This window comes from Balaenoptera acutorostrata, chromosome 5 (genome assembly GCF_949987535.1).
Source record: "Balaenoptera acutorostrata chromosome 5, mBalAcu1.1, whole genome shotgun sequence".
NCBI lineage: Eukaryota > Metazoa > Chordata > Mammalia > Artiodactyla > Balaenopteridae > Balaenoptera > Balaenoptera acutorostrata.
The window spans coordinates 74,889,348-74,905,790 of record NC_080068.1 but is presented as its reverse complement, the minus strand read 5'-3'; the positions used below and the strand labels follow the sequence as shown (position 1 = coordinate 74,905,790).

The window sequence follows — 16,443 nt, the reverse complement described above, 5'->3', positions numbered from 1 at the left end:
GACTTGTACACTGGAAACTACAAAACACTAAAAGAAATTAAAGAAGACACATCATGTGTGTATGATTGGAAGACTTAATATTATTAAGATGTCAATACTACCCAAAGTGATCTACAGATTAATGCAATCTCTATCAAAATCCCAATGTCATTTTTTGTAGAAATAGAAAATTCCATCTTAAATTCATATGGAATCTTAAGAAATTCTGAATAGTCAAAACAATTTTGAAAAAGAAAAAAGTTGTAAGTCTCACACGTCCCAATTTTAAAACTTATTACAAAGCTACAGTAATCAAAACAGAGTGGTAACGGCATAAAGAAAGATATACAGAATGATGGAATATAATAGAGAGCTCAGAAATAAACCCATATGGTCAAGTGCTTTTTGACAAATGTGCCAAGATTATACAATGGAGAGAGGACAGTCTTTTCAACAAATAGTATTGAGAAAACTAGATATCCATATGCGAAAGAATAAAGAATGAAGAAAACTGGCTATCTATATTCATATGCAAAACAATTAATAAAGAATGCAAGAATTAGAATTAAGTTGAACACTTGTATTACATCATATGCAAAGATTAACACATAATTGATCAAAGACCTAAATATAAGAGCGAAAACTATAAAACTCTTAGAGGAAAACATAGAGGAAAAGCTTCATGACATGGAATTTGGCAATGATTTCATGGATATGACACTAAAATCACAGGCAACAACAAAAACAAAAAATAAATAAGCTGGACTTCATCAAACTTTAAAACTTCTGTGCATCGAGACACAATCAACAAAATAAAAAGGCAACCCACAGAATGGGAAATAATACTTACATATCATATATCTAATAAGGAGTTAATATCCAGAATATATAAAGAACTCTTATAACTCAACAACAGAAAAACAAACAACCTGATTAAAAATGGGCAAAGGACTTGAAAAGACATTTCTCCAAAGAAGATATATAAATGGCCAACAAGCAGAAGAAAAAAATGCTCAACATCAATAGTCATTAGAGAAATGCAAATCAAAACTATAATAAGATACTACATCACACACATTAGGATGGCTACTATATTAAAAGAAAAATAAAACAGAAAATAACAACCATTGGCAAGGATGTGGAGAAATTGGAACACTGTGTATTGTTAGATTACAATGTAAAATGATGCAGTGGCTACAGAAAACAATATGGCAGTTCATCAAAAATTTAAAAATAGAATTACCATATGATTCAGCAATTCCACTTCTGGGTGTACACCCAAAAGAATTCAAAGCAGTGAGTTTTTCAAAGAGATATTTTTACACCCATGTTCATAGCAGCATTATTCACAATAGCTAAAATGTAAAGCAACCCAAGTGTCCAGCCACAGAAGAATGGATAAATAAAATGTGGTATACACATATAATGTAATATAATTAAACCTAAAAAAGGAAGGAAATTCTAACACATGCTACAATATGGATGAACCTTGAGGACATTATGCTAAATGAAATAAGCCATTCCAAAAAAAACCTGCAAATACTGTCATTCTATTTACATGAGGTACCCAGAGTAGTCAAATTCTTTGAGACAAAAGTAGAATGGTGGTTGCCAGAGACAAGGGGAAGAGAAGATAAGGAGTTGTTTAATGAGTATGGAGTTTCAGTTTTGCAAGATGAAAAGCATTCTGGAGATTGGTTGCTGCTATGATCTGAAATTCCTATGTTGAAACCTGATGCTCAATGTGATAATATTAGGAGGTAGGACTTTGGGAAGCATAATTAGGTCATAAGGGTGGAGCCCACATGAATGGATTAGTGCCCTTCTAAAAGAGGACCAGGAGAGCCATCTTGCTCCTTTCACCATGTGAGGACAGAGCACAAAGGCACAAAGGCAGTCTATGAACCAGGAAGTGGGTCCTCATAAGACATTGAATCTGCCTGTGGTTTGATCTTGTACTTCCCAGCCTCCAGAAGTGTGAGAAATAAATTTCTGTTGTTTATTAGCCACTCAGCCTATGATATTTTGTTATAGCAGCCCAAATGGACTAAGGTAGTTGTACAACAATGAGAGTGTACTTAACATTACTGAACTGTACACTTAATGGTTAAGACAGTAAATTTTATGTTATGTATATTTTACTGCAATTAAAAACTTAAAATAATAAACATATGTTCAGATTTTCATAATCAAAACAAATGGCATACTTTGTATTACTGTTAAACTGATTAGGTGTACCGTCATATGATGGTAATCCAAGTAATTCCACACAAGTTCAAGGTTGCCAGAAATGACACAGAAATGGCATTCAGCAAATTAATCTTCCTGAGCCTGATGCTAAAACCAAACAGCAGGTGTAGCCTAAATTTCAAGGCTTATGCCAAATCTCAGTACAAGCTGAAATTAAGACTCTTACAAGAGTCTTGCCAACTGTGAAAGTTTCAGAAACTTTGGCAGACAGGTTGAGAACAAATTTTTGATCCAGCAACCCTATTTGCCTTTCTTCAACCCACATAGATCTTACTATTTAGATTAGTGCTCATTCCATTAATCACAGAATCAGATCCATAAGTTTGTACTGTCCCTAAAACTTAAATAAACCTCTTCCTTATTTTAAGTTGGTCCTAAGAAAGGACATTAAGGTTTATGGAAGGAAAGAGAGTTGGTCCTCTGAGTGGGTATATCGTGTGGCCCTTTCCTATCTCGGCAGTGTTATAGGAGCTTTCTACAGTGATGTACGTGGTCTTCTGCAAAACAAGGCTTTAAATATATATTAAATAACACATTAATTGACTGTATATTTTGAATCCTAAAAAATCACAAGTTGAGCTTCTGGGCTGGGATTTTAATTGTCATCATATTATTTCAACTATTACTGAGTCAGATTACTCACAACATCGTAGTCAAATCTTAGTTAAATGGTTAGGGTGTGCTTGGAAAGGACTTTGCATTGCTCCAAACCATCTTGGTTTCCCTACCAATATTCATGAGCATCCAAAGGTTAGAGGCTGATTCACTCATATAAAGTACCATTAAAAAAAGATGCTTACTACGTATTTTTCATCAAGCTGCTGATGAAAACTTCTGGAGCTAAGAATAGTCAGGTGAGATAATCCCAAATGGTGGATACAACTTCCCCTCCAAGGTTAAATGAGGAAAAGTATAACATGGTGAGATTTGGTTTTCAGGCAGAGAATGGTCTCAATTCATCATAATTTCTTCCTTGAACATTGCAATATAAAGTTTATTATAAACTATAGCTCTGTACAGCTGAAAAACATCTATTTTTACTAAACACCAAAAATATCACCAAATGATATTCATGAGATAAACCTAAATATATCAAATTGTCAGAACAGATAAGGACAAAGAAGCACTTTTCTCCCAGCCTACAAAGCAAGAATACTGATCACTGCTAAGTCATAGTTGGGAAAAGTGCTGACCCTAGACTCCAATTCCTGCTGGAAATATTTATGCCACACAATGTGGGAAAGATGCAATATTGTGACAATGGAAGAGTTATATTCCTTCCATATTTAAGCATTAATTGTAGTGAGCACAGTTCTGTGGCTTTAAATGAGTATGGTATTTTTAGGAGCATTATAATAGCAAACTATAGCTTTGCTGGCTTGTCAAAAGGAGGATCAGATTTCAGTAAGACATGGTTGGGACAAAAACAAAGGTTACACTATTTTCCTAAAGTTATAAAGAAAGTTCAAAGAAGGATACAGATTTGGTCTTGCAATAATATATTCCTTATAAATTAGTGTCAAAAAATTTCTAAAACTATACTACGGTTATTCACACACCAGTGTGGCTAAAAGTATGTAATTAAACAAAAGAATTAGGAGATTAAAATTATGCCAATAATGTTAGTAAATGTACTATCTCTTCAAAACAGAGTAGCTACTGATGGTCACTGAAAAAAATACATGAAAAAAAGCCTATTTTAAAACTCAGTTTTAAAAAATCAGTCATAAAATTCAAATGAGCATTCTTAGAAAACTACCCTTCATGAACAATGGAGTTTCTGGATGGTAACTGGCAGAACATTAAAGTATCTTAAAGAATTATTAATGTAATGGTATTTCATATGCCAGTGTTATGTTTATAGCTCTCCAATTACTTTGAATTTGATAATCTATGTAACATGGTTTTGGTCAATGAGAATATAGAGTTCAAGAGAACATATTTCCCGACCATTCAGTGTGTTTAGTTTATTGTCACTGCTTTATTTTCTCTTAAGTCATTAGAAAGTACCAAAAGTAATCTTTATTTTAAAATATGGAACATTCACTCTAAAACATAATTATAAGTAGCAAACACAAATGAATCAGAGGAAAAAGTAACATCTACTGATTGTCCAATAGCATGCCAAGGACTAGAAGTTTTCACGTGCATCGTCTAATTTAGTTGAGGATAAGTGCTACTATGCCCTTTAATGAAGGCAAAGAAACAGAGGGTCAGAAAGATCAAATTACGAGCCCAAGTTCACAATTAATAGAAGTGGGATGTGAGTACTCGTCTTCTTTGAGTTGCCCAATTCCATGATCCCAATGCAAAACTAATGTGTCTCAAAGAAAACTTAAACTCAGAAAGGAAAAGATAAATCCTGTCTTTGTTGAAGTACTCCAAGAGAAAGCCAAGGTTTGTGTAATATGTACTCCCATATTATGGTATTTAATGTCACAAAATAACCATGATGTAGTCATTATTATTCCTATTTTAAATTTAATTCCTCAAGATTAAATCCTGGCTTCAAACCCAAGTCTCTCTGACAACATAAAACCACACAGAGTTCAAATCAGGTAACTTGAGTACACACTTTTATGTATCTCATGCAAGGTATAGACAGATGAAGCATTCCCCCTAGGGGCTTTTGATTACAACTCCAAACCAAGCCAAAGTCTCAAAAACAAAAGAACCAGGTTTCCCTGGTGGCGCAGTGGTTGAGAATATGCCTGCCAATGCAGGAGACACGGGTTCGAGCCCTGGTCTGGGAAGATCCCACATGTCGCGGAGCAACTGGGACCGTGAGCCACAATTACTGAGCCTGCGTGTCTGGAGCCTGTGCTCCACAACAAGAGAGGCCGCGATAGTGAGAAGCCCATGCACCGCGATGAAGAGTGGCCCCCGCTTGCCACAACTAGAGAAAGCCCTCGCACAGAAACGAAGACCCAACACAGTCATAAATAAATAAAGAAAGAAAGAAGGAAAGGAAGAAAAGAAAGAAAGAAAGAAAGAAAGAAAGAAAGAAAGAAAGAGAAAAAAGAACCTTAATTTGAGTCAGTGAGGAAATGGATACTGCATAAATTGAGTGTTTACCAGAAAATACAGAAAATCTTACAGTGACAAATATTTTCTCATATTAACAAGGCATTTAGGTTCTAACATAGGCCTTGGTCCAGTGACTCAACCATGTTAGAGCTCAACTCTGTGGTTACCTAGGCTTTTCCTTCATTCATGGTCCCTCATGTTCTCAAGATGGCTGCTCATGTTTCTGACATCAGAGCTGTGCTTATGGCCAAATGAAGAGAAAGGAGTAATGTCAGCCCCTGGTTTTCCCTTTTATAGTGAGAAAGCAAAGCTTTCTTGGGCACATTCCTAGCAAACTTCTTCCTATGTCTAGTGGCCAGAACTGTGCAAGCTTTCCAGCCCTACCAGCAAGAAAGATGGAGAAACAGTGTTCAGCTTTCCAAACTCTATAGAAAAGACAGGAAGAAGTGTAGGGAGAGGGAAAGAAGCATTGTGTCATCCAACTACAGTGTCTGCCTCAAGAACTACAAGGGAGGTTTTTTAAATGCTTCAGATTAAAAGATACTTGAAACTTTGTTTATCCTCAAAATCAGCTCACAAAAAGCTAAAACAACCTCATCAACTTTTTTTTATCGATCTGCTCATAACATGAAACTTCTGAAGAAATATATAAAACCAACAAAAAGAATAATTTGATCACCACCTAAGAAAAAAATCAAGGTGATCTTTGCCAGAAACTATTAGGGAAATATCTGTGACAGAGTCCACTACTAGCATACTCACTACCTTTTCTCCACTTCTTCTTTACTAGGAGAATCACCTTCCTTAGCATCCAGGAATGACCTCACGACACATTTCAAACCCATGCAATGTAAATTGGTGGAAGGAGTTTTAAGAAAGTTCCTCAAAAGAAAACAACCGATTCAGCTGATGTGTCCCATTTTGCCCTTCGTCTTCCTTTTACTTACAGATTGAAATGCAACCCTGGTGGCTGAACTCCAGCAGCCAATTTGCAAACTTGAACAGTATCATACTCTAAGAAGAGAGTTTGAGAAAGCTCAGAGGGGTCTGAATTCTGGGGACACAATAGGGCCTCCATAACATTCTAGACTGCCTCCATCGAGACTCTCTCTCACAAATGAAAAAGAACCCCTTAATTTGTTTAAGCCAGAGTTTTTTAAGTTCTGTTAGTCAGATTATGAACTGCCATTAATTGGAAATAAAATAAAGATAGCATAACAAATCTAAATGAATCAGTTTACATAAAAATGGAAACCACAAAAATGTTAAAAATCTATAGTCCCTTTTATAGATCACATGCCAATTAGTGAAACTATTTTTATTAATTTGTAAGTATCTTGACCATAAGTAGCACATATGCACATATTGAGCCCATTTCTCTAATATTTATATATACATTTAAAATACATATACATATATTTATGCACATTGACATATATGTACATAGAAAGTGTGTGTGTGTGTGTGTATGTGTGTATGCACTCACACATATGCCTATAAATATAATATATATACACAGAACACAATATTCAGTGGTAAATAGGAGTTTATGTTATGGCTCAAAATAAGTTAATTCAAGTCATATAAAGAGATAACTAGAGTGTCACCTGCATAATATTGGTAATAGTATTTTCTGGGAGGTTACATTTGAATAACTATTTTATTATTATTCTTAAATGTTTCTGTATTGCTTATCTATTTTTTAAATAATGAGTTTGTATCTTTTTCTTAGAAAAAGAATGAAATCATTCTTTAGAAAAAAGAAGTTAGGATTTATTGTTGCTAATTTATTAAAATTAAAATACACTGGCAAATGTTTTTACTATGTGAGGAAATATTATAAGAATTTTGAACTGTTCTTTCAAGCACAATTCTTTGCAGTCATGGTATCTAACACAAAGAATTAATTTATTTGTGGTTACAAAGCAGTTGTAGCATAATGAATTACAGTTAAATCTATATTTAAAACAGAAACTAAATTTCTTTTTGCTTAGATGTATTTTTTTAATGCGATGAACTCATTTTACAGCTTGTTCCTGTAGGAAAATCACCGATAGAAAATTGAAATATTTATTCTTGGATTCAAACAATGACACTCAGAAATGTATTTTACTTTATTTTATAAGACAGTCATAAGAAAATATTTAAAGTAACATATGTCAGGTAAATAACTAGAATATACATAGCTATATGCCTTTAGAGGTCAAAGCCTTTTATCTGTTTTCCTTATTGCCTAAAAGTTATTCCTTGGAAGTAAGTTTAAAAAGTCAACTATTGCAGTCCCTTAAATCAGACATGCAAGAAAATCGTGCCCAGTTGTCTGAGTTAATGTGTCCTCTTTAACATTTGTTACTTCCGTTCCTGAAAGGATTAGATTCTCTATGTCACTTCTCACCAGAAATAAAAGAGCAAAACTGAAGAACAAACATGAAAGATGAAGTACAAAGAGAGGTGACTTATCCTAAGTCACACAATGATAACTGATTTATTCATTAAGCATCCACTGTGCATCAACTATATTCTAGCTGTCAAGGACACAAAGTTGATGAAGGGAATATTTGAAGGTATTTTGTGCTATGGCCATTAGAGCAGCCTTTCAACTCTATCATCTTAGGTCATTTATGTCTATCACCAAATTAAAGATCCAAAACAACCTCTAGAGGACACCTAGTACAAGCTTATCTTTTTTTATAGCTGATTTCACTGGGCAGCAAGAAAGCAGACCTCTTCTTTATAAGGTAGTCATTTAAAATTACACCTGAAAAAAGAGCCACGCGTGTGAAGAGCAAGGTATAGTAAATACTAAGCACAAATGGAGGAAACAGCATGTGTGGTTCTTGGAACCGCAGAAAGGCCAGAGTGACTGGAGTATATTGATGCCAAAGAAGAGAAGTATGAGTTGAGGTCAGAAAGTAAGCCAGGACCAGAACAGGCAGATTCCTGGGGTCTGTGGTTAGGAGATTGGATTTAATTTTAAATCAACAAACAAATTAGAGAAGAGATTTGATAATAAAACCTTCAAGAATGACTTCATACATTTGGTACAGAGGAGAAGGAAAAGGAAAGAGCAAATTTCAGTACTATGAAGATAACCAAGACAGGACTATGTCACAGAAGCCAAAGACGGAGAGAGTTCTGGGGAGGGTGGGGGGAACTGATCAATACTGCCAAACATTACAGGCACAACATGGAGGTTATTCCATTTGTCCATTAGATGAGAACAGTTTCAATAAAATATTGAAAAGGCAGAAGCCAGATTGTGGGGGAGTGAAAACTAATTGATTAGTGAGAGAATTCAGGAAACTCAATTTTGTAAGTGAAGGGAATAAGAGAAAAGTCAGTGAAGACAGACCACTCATATGGAAGTAATAATGGTGAAAAAAAAAATCGTTGGAATGTGGAAATTCTGGGTTCAATGCAGGTAAAGGCAAAGAGCCAGTGGAACAAGGGAGAAACTAAGGATGTGAGCAAGATCAGAGAGAAGGCAGAAGGGGATGGGATCTAAATCAGAGGTGAAAGAGTTGCCCTGGGCAAAGGGTCAAGGAAAGAAGAGATCAATGGCCATTTTTATTGGATTAGAAAAAGCTAGTACAATCCATAAGTGATGGTCCCTCAGCAGGATAAAGAGTATCAAATAAAGCAACAGTGAGTGTATGGCTTGGGGACTTGAGGAAAAAGTAAAATTGGGAGAACATACTCTGTTAAATGTCAAAGGCATCCTCAAAAGATGAAAAAAAGCAATCAAGTCATAGTAAGGGTCTCATTAAGGTTGGAAAGCATTAATCACACAACAGAAGAAAAAGGCCCAAACGTAACTAGGAATATCTTTACCTCTATCCAACTGTAATGGAGATAAATCTGTTACTGAGCATCTACTCTAGATGATATTGAAAATAAATATAGTCTTTTTAGATAAGCCAACTCATCACATTTTCAGCTGGCCTCTGAAACAACCTTGAATTTCCCACTATCATTCTTTAATTTTGCATTATTTTATGTGATAAAAGGATACCTCACACTAGTTAGAGACTAGATAATTTACTATTGATACCAACTCTACTGTTCACAGAACATTTTAGAATTGTGTACCTGACATTTCAATTGCCTTTCTCTGTTCAAATAAATCTGCATTATTTTATTACTAGGAGAAAGCGGGCTCAGTCATATTTAATTTCTGATAATAAGTCTCTGTAAAAGTCCTTCAAAATTCCTCTGTAAAATAACGGCCTGTATTGCCTCCCCATAGCAAATGTTTAGTGTCTGAAGTATAGAATTTCACCTACTTTCCCACTGCTTCAGTGAGATAGTGATGTCAGGCAAAAACCATGATATTCCTGTCTCCTAGTTTCCATCTTCTCTAGAATGCTGTTACTATGCTCAGACTGGAGAGAAGAGGAGAAAAAAACAGACATCAAAAAGCAGCTCTTTTAGCCTGCATGTACCCTTCTTGCTTCAGCACTGCTCCCCTCTGGGGCTAGGGTCATGGTGGAGGGGAGGGGAAAGCACATATTTAAAAGGAACAGAGCCAGCTCAGACCCAACCCTCAGGACCTCTGCCCCAGGAACTTGGGATCTGACCCCACCCCCAAAAGAGCAGTGATGACCAATGAGCAGAGGGGAAGCCCTGCCTCACACCTGGCTCCAGTCCTAGCCCCTCCATCTCCAGTCCACCTCCTACTAAGGTGATAACTGCTAGCATACCCTGAGGAAAGAAGTGACTTGCTTCCATGTCAAATTGGGCCCTCCAACCAAAAGCACTGAGCACACATGGTCCATGCAGGAATGCTTGCACATAAGGACATCACTTCAATACTGCAATAGGTAATTGTTTCACTGAAATTCATAGAGATAGAGACATTAAGCAAACTGAGAAAGCAGAAGAACTGGTCTCAACTGAAAGAGCAAGGGAAAACCCCTGAAAAAATAATGAAACAGAGATAAACAATTTACCAGCTAAAAAATTCAAAACATTAGTAAATAAGAATGCTAACTGAATTGGGAAAAGAATAGATGAACACAGTGAGTGAGAATTTTAACAAGGGACAAGAAAATATAAAAGAAACCCAATCAGAAATGAAGATTCAATAACTGACATAAAAAACACACTAGAAGGAATGAATAGCAGACCAAGTGATACCAAAGAACACGTAAGTGATCTGGAAGATAAAATAATGAAAAATCACTCAATCAGAAGAGCAAAAAGAAAACTTTTTTTTTAAATGAAAACAACTTAAGATATTTGGGGGATAACATCAAGCATACCAACATCTGCATGATAGGAGTTCCAGAAGGAGAGGAGAGGGATAAGGGGCTTGAAATTGTATTTGATAAAATTATGGCTGAAAACTTCCAAAACCTAAAGAAGGAAACAGATATTCACGTACAGGAAGCACAGAGTGTCCCAAACAAGATGAACCCAAACAGACCCACACCAAGATATATCATAATTAAAATAGCAGAAGTTAAAGATAAAGAGAGAATTCTAAAGGCAGCAAAAGAAAAACAAAGAGTCATGTATGAGAGAACCTCCATGAAGCTATCAGCTGATTTTTGTGCAGAAACTTTGCAAGGCAGAAGGGATGGAAAGATATATTCAAAGGGCTGAAAGGGAAAAATATGCAACCTAAGGTATTCTACCCAACAGAAACTTTGCAGGCCAGAAGAGGTGGAAAGATATATTCAAAGGGCTGAAAGGGAAAAATATGTAACCTAAGGTATTCTACCCAACAAGATTATCACTTTGATTCAAAGGAGAGATAAAGAACTTCTCAAACAAGCAAAAACCAGAAGAGTTCATCAATACTAAACCACACCTAAAAGAAATGTTAAAAGGTATTCTCTAAGTGGAAAAGAAGTAAGCATCTACAAGAAAGGTAAAATCCCACTAGAAAATGCAAATATATTGTAAGGGCTAAGGATCAAATACTTAAATAAGCTAGAACAAAGATTAAAAGACAAAAATTGTAAAAGCAACTATAATCACAATAAACAGTTAAGGGATAAACATGTATATGTAAAATAGGATGTCAAAAACACAAAAGGTGGGGGAGGAGAGCAATAAATATAGAGCTTTTAGACTGTATTTGAACTTAAATGACTACCAGTTTAAAACAAGAAGATATAGTTATAGGTCAACATATATGAACTCCATGGTAATGACATATAAAAAATCTAGACTAGATACACAAAAACTAAAAAGAAAGGAACACAAGCATACGACTAAAGAAAATCATCAAAACACAAAGAAAGAAATATAAAAATAAAAAGAAGAAATGAACAGAGAATAACTACAAAAACAACTGGAAAACAATTAATAAAATGGAAATAAGTACCTACCTATCAATAATTACTTTAAATGCTAATAAGCTAAATGCTCTGATCAAAAGACACAGAGTTAAGACACAGAGTTAAAAAAATAAGACCCATCTATTTGCTGCCTACAAGAAACTCACTTCAGAGCTAAAGATACACATAGATTGAAAGTGAGAGGATGGAAAAAGATATTTCATGCAAATGGGAACAACAATAAAGCAGGGGTAGCAATACTCATATCAGACAAAAAAAACAGACTTTAAAACAAAGGTTATAACAAAGACAAAGAAGGGCATTACATAATGATAAAGGAAACAGTACAAGAAGAGGACATTATACTCATTAACATATATGCACCCAATACAGGAGCACCTAAATATAGAAAGCAAATATTAACAGACATAAAGGGAGAAACTGACAATAACACAACAATAGTATGGGGCTTTAATGCATCACTGACATCAACGGACAGATCATTCAGACACAAAATCAATAAGGCAACAGTATCTTAAATGACACAATAGACCAGTAGGACTTAAAAGAGATCTAGAGGACATTCCATCCAAAAATAGCCGAATCCACATTATTTTCAGGTGCACATGGAACATTCTCCAGGACAGATCACATGCTAGGGCACAAAACAAGTCTCAACGAATTTAAGAGGACAGAAATCATGACAAGCATTTCTTTCAACCACAAAGGTATGAAACTACAAATCAATTACAGAAAGAAAAGTGGGAGAAGCACAAACACATAGAGACTAAACATGCTACTTAAAAACCAATGGGTCAATAAAGAAGTCAAAGAGGAAATCCGAAAATACCTTAAGACAAATGAAAATGGAAACACAACACACCAAAATCTATGGGATGCAGCAAAAGCAGTTCTAAGAAGGAAGTTTAAAGTGATATAGACCTTCCTCAAGAAACAATAAAAATCTCAAAAAAAAAACAACCTAAGCTACCAACTAAAAGAACTAGAAACAGAACAAACAAAGCCCAAAGTCAGCAGAAAAACAGGAACAATAGAGATCAAAGAGGAAATAATACAGACAAAAAAAAAAAAAAATTCAGTGAAACCAAGAGCTGGTTCTTTGAAAAGGTATACAAAACCTTTAGCTAGGTTTATAATGAAGAAAAGATAGAGGACCCACTAAACAAAATAAATGAAAATAGAGAAATCTGATGCAAGAGAGATACAAAAATTAATAAGAAAGAATACTAGAGACAGTTATATGTGAACAAATTGGACAATCTAGAAGAAATGGACAAATTTATAGAAACATACAACATGCCAAGACTGAATCAGGAAGAAACAGACAATTTGAACAGACCAATCACTAGAAGTAAAATTGAATTTGTAATAAAAAAAACTTCCAGCAAACAAAAGTGCAGGACCAGCCAGTTTCACATAGAAATTCTACCAAAAATATAAAGAAGAAAAAGTACCTATCCTTCTCAAAATATTTCCAAAAAATTGAAGTGGACAGAACACTCCCAAATTCATTTTACAAGGCCACCATTACCCTGATACCAAAACCAGACAAAGACACCACAGAAAAAGAAAATTTCAGGCCAATATCTTGATAAATATAGTTGTAAAAATTCTCAATAAAATATTAGCAAACTGAACTCAACAGTATATGAGAAGGATAATACACCATGATCAAGTGGGATTTATTCCAGGGACACAAGGATGGTTGAATATTTGCAAATCAATCAGTGTGATACACCACATAAACAACAACAACAACAAAGATAAAAATCACATGATCATACCAACAGATGCAGGAAAAGCAATGGACAAAATTCAATATCAATTTATGATAAAAACTCTCATCAATGTTGGCATGAAAGGGGAACACACTGTAAAATAATAAAGTCATTTGTGACATACCCACAGCTAACATCATACTCAATGGTGAAAGCTGAAAGCCTTTCCTCTAAAATCAGGAACAAGACAAGGATGTCTGCTCCTCTCTCCACTTCTTTTTAATATATAATAGTATTGGAAGTCCTAACCACAGTAATCAGACAAGAAAAAGAAAATAATGTATCCAACTTGGAAGGTAAAAATTAAAACAGTCACTATTCGTAGATGACGTGATACTCTATATAGAGAACCCTAAAGTCTCCACACAAAACTAGTAGAACTATTAAATGATTTCAACAGGGCAGCAGGATACAACATTAATATATAGAAATCTCTTGCATATCTATACACTAATAATGAAATATAAGAAAGCAAAAGTAAAAAAAAAAAATCTTATTTAAAATTGTATCCAAAAAAATATTTGGGAATAAACTTAACCAAGGAGGTGAAAGACCTATTCTCTGAAAGCTGTAAAACACTGATGAAAGGTATTGAAGATGATGAAAAGAAAGGGAAGATATCTCATGTTCTTGGATTGGAATAATTAACGTTTAAATGTTCATACTACCCAAAGCAGTCTATATATTTAATGCAATCCCTATCAAAACACCCATGACATTTTCCACAGAATAAGAACAATCCTAAAATTTATATGGAACCATAAAAAACCCCAAATTGCCAAAGCAATCGTGAGGAAAAACAAAGCTGGAGGTATCAAGCTCCCTGACTGCAGACTCTACTACAAAGCTACAGTAATAAAACAGAATGGTACTGGCACAAAAACATACACATAGATGAAAGGAACAGGCTAGAAAGCCCAGAAATAAACCCACACACTGATGGTCAATTAATCTATGACAAAGGAGGCAAGAATATACAATGGATGAAAGACAGAGAATGCAAAAGAATGAGATTAGAACATTTCCTCACACCATGTACAAAAATTAACTCAAAATTGTTTAAAGACCTAAATGTAACACCTGAAACCATAAAACTCTTAGAAGAGAACATGCGCAGAACACTCTTTGATATAAATCATAGGAATTGTTTTTGGATCTGTCTCCTAGGACAAAAGAAATAAAAGTAAAAATAAACAAATGGGACCTAATTAAACTTAAAAGATTTTGCACAGCAAAGGAAACCATAGACAAAATGAAAGGACAACCTACGGAAAATATTTGCAAGTGATCTATTTACTATTCAAATGTATAATAGTATAAAATTTACTATCCAAAATATATAAACAGCTCATACAACTCAACAATAAAAAACAAATAAACTGATTAAAAATTTGACAGAGACCTAAATAGACATTTTTCCAAAGAAGACAAACAGATGGCTAACAGGCACATGAGAAAATGTTCACATTGCTAATTATTAGAGAAATGCAAATCAAAACCACAATAAGATATCACCTCACACCTGTCAAAATGGCTATCACCAAAAAGTCCACAAATAACAAATGTTGGTGAATATGTAGAGAAAAGAGAACCCTAGTGCACTGTTGGTGGGATTGTAAATTAGTGCAGCCACTGTGGAAAGCAGTATGGAGGTCCCTCAAAAAATTAAAAATAGAACTACCATATGATCCAGCAATTCCACTGCTGGGCATACATCCAGAAAGAACAAAAACACTAATTCAAAAATATACATGTACCCCAATGTCCATAGCAGCACTATGTACAATAGCCAAGACATGGAAGCAACCCATCAGACAAATGGATAAATAAGATGTGGTATATATATACAATGGAATATTAGCCATAAAAAAGAATGAAATTCTGCCATTTGCAGCAATGTGGATGGACCTTGAGAATACTATGCTTAGTGAAATAAGTCAGAGAAAGACAAATACCGTATGATATCATTTATATGTGTAATCTGAAAAATAAAGCATATGAATGTACATAGCAAAACAGAAACCGACTCACAGATATAGATAACAAACGAGTGCTTACCAGAGGGGAGAGGGAAGAAGAAGGGGCAAAATAGGAGTAGGGCATCAGGAGATAGCAACTACTATGCATAAAATAGATAAAAAACAAGGATATATTTTTATCCTTATACAGCACAGGGAATTATAGCCATTGTTCTGTAATGACTTTATATGGAGTATAATATATAAAAATACCGAATCTCTATGCTGTACACCTGAAACTAAAATAATATTGTATATCAACTATACTTCAAAAAAAAGATTTAAAAAGCAGCTCTTTTAGCACCTTCAATTCTGCAAGCTCAATCAATCTCATGGGAATTCACTATATGGCTATTTTGTTTCAGTTCAATATGGATAAATTTCATGATTTTGTTTTGATCATGAGTTTCTTAAGATGCAGTTTCGTATGATAAATAAATGCTGCAGACTTACGGTGCTGAGAGCTTTCAAACAAGACTTTACAATTCACACTTTCAGTACTTTTCCTCTAATCACCATATCAGAAGCAAGAATCCTTTAGAACTCTCTAGAATGACTGAAGTTTTCATCCTTGTTTTTTTCAGTGTGTTCCACTTGTGTGCATCTTCTTACAGCTGTCACTGACTCACTGCCAAAGAAAGTGGGGCAGTATAGGCCAAAGGTTAGGTATTGGGGCTTTCAAGTCAGAATCCTGTGGGTATAAGCCACGTTTGTGCAAGTTACTTTACCTCTCTGAGCCTTGATCTCCTCATCTATCAAATGAGAAGGAAATATTGCTTATGTTGCAGTTATGTTAAGGAGTAAATGAGTTAATACATGTAAAACATTTAACACAGGACACAGTACACACTAAATCTTAACTAATGGCAGCAGTTACTACTCTATTTAGGCATCCCCTCTTATTGCCATTCCCTTAATATTCTCTCTAAGCCTCAAAATACCTACACTGCTCCCTCCAGAAGCTGCAACATTATTATGGTATTGAATAAATGAACCTGTTTTTCACACTGCCAGGAGCAGCATAGCTCTCCCAAAATAATTTTATACAAAGGACCATGAATTTCCACAAACTGAAATATATGATGA

At 34.8% G+C, this 16,443-nt stretch overlaps 1 protein-coding gene across 2 annotated transcripts in view; it reads right to left on the bottom strand.

Annotated features, from left to right (window-relative positions):
• KCTD8 (potassium channel tetramerization domain containing 8) overlaps window positions 1-16,443 on the bottom strand; it is a 268,583-nt gene that overhangs the window by 197,425 nt on the left and 54,715 nt on the right. The window lies entirely within an intron of this gene.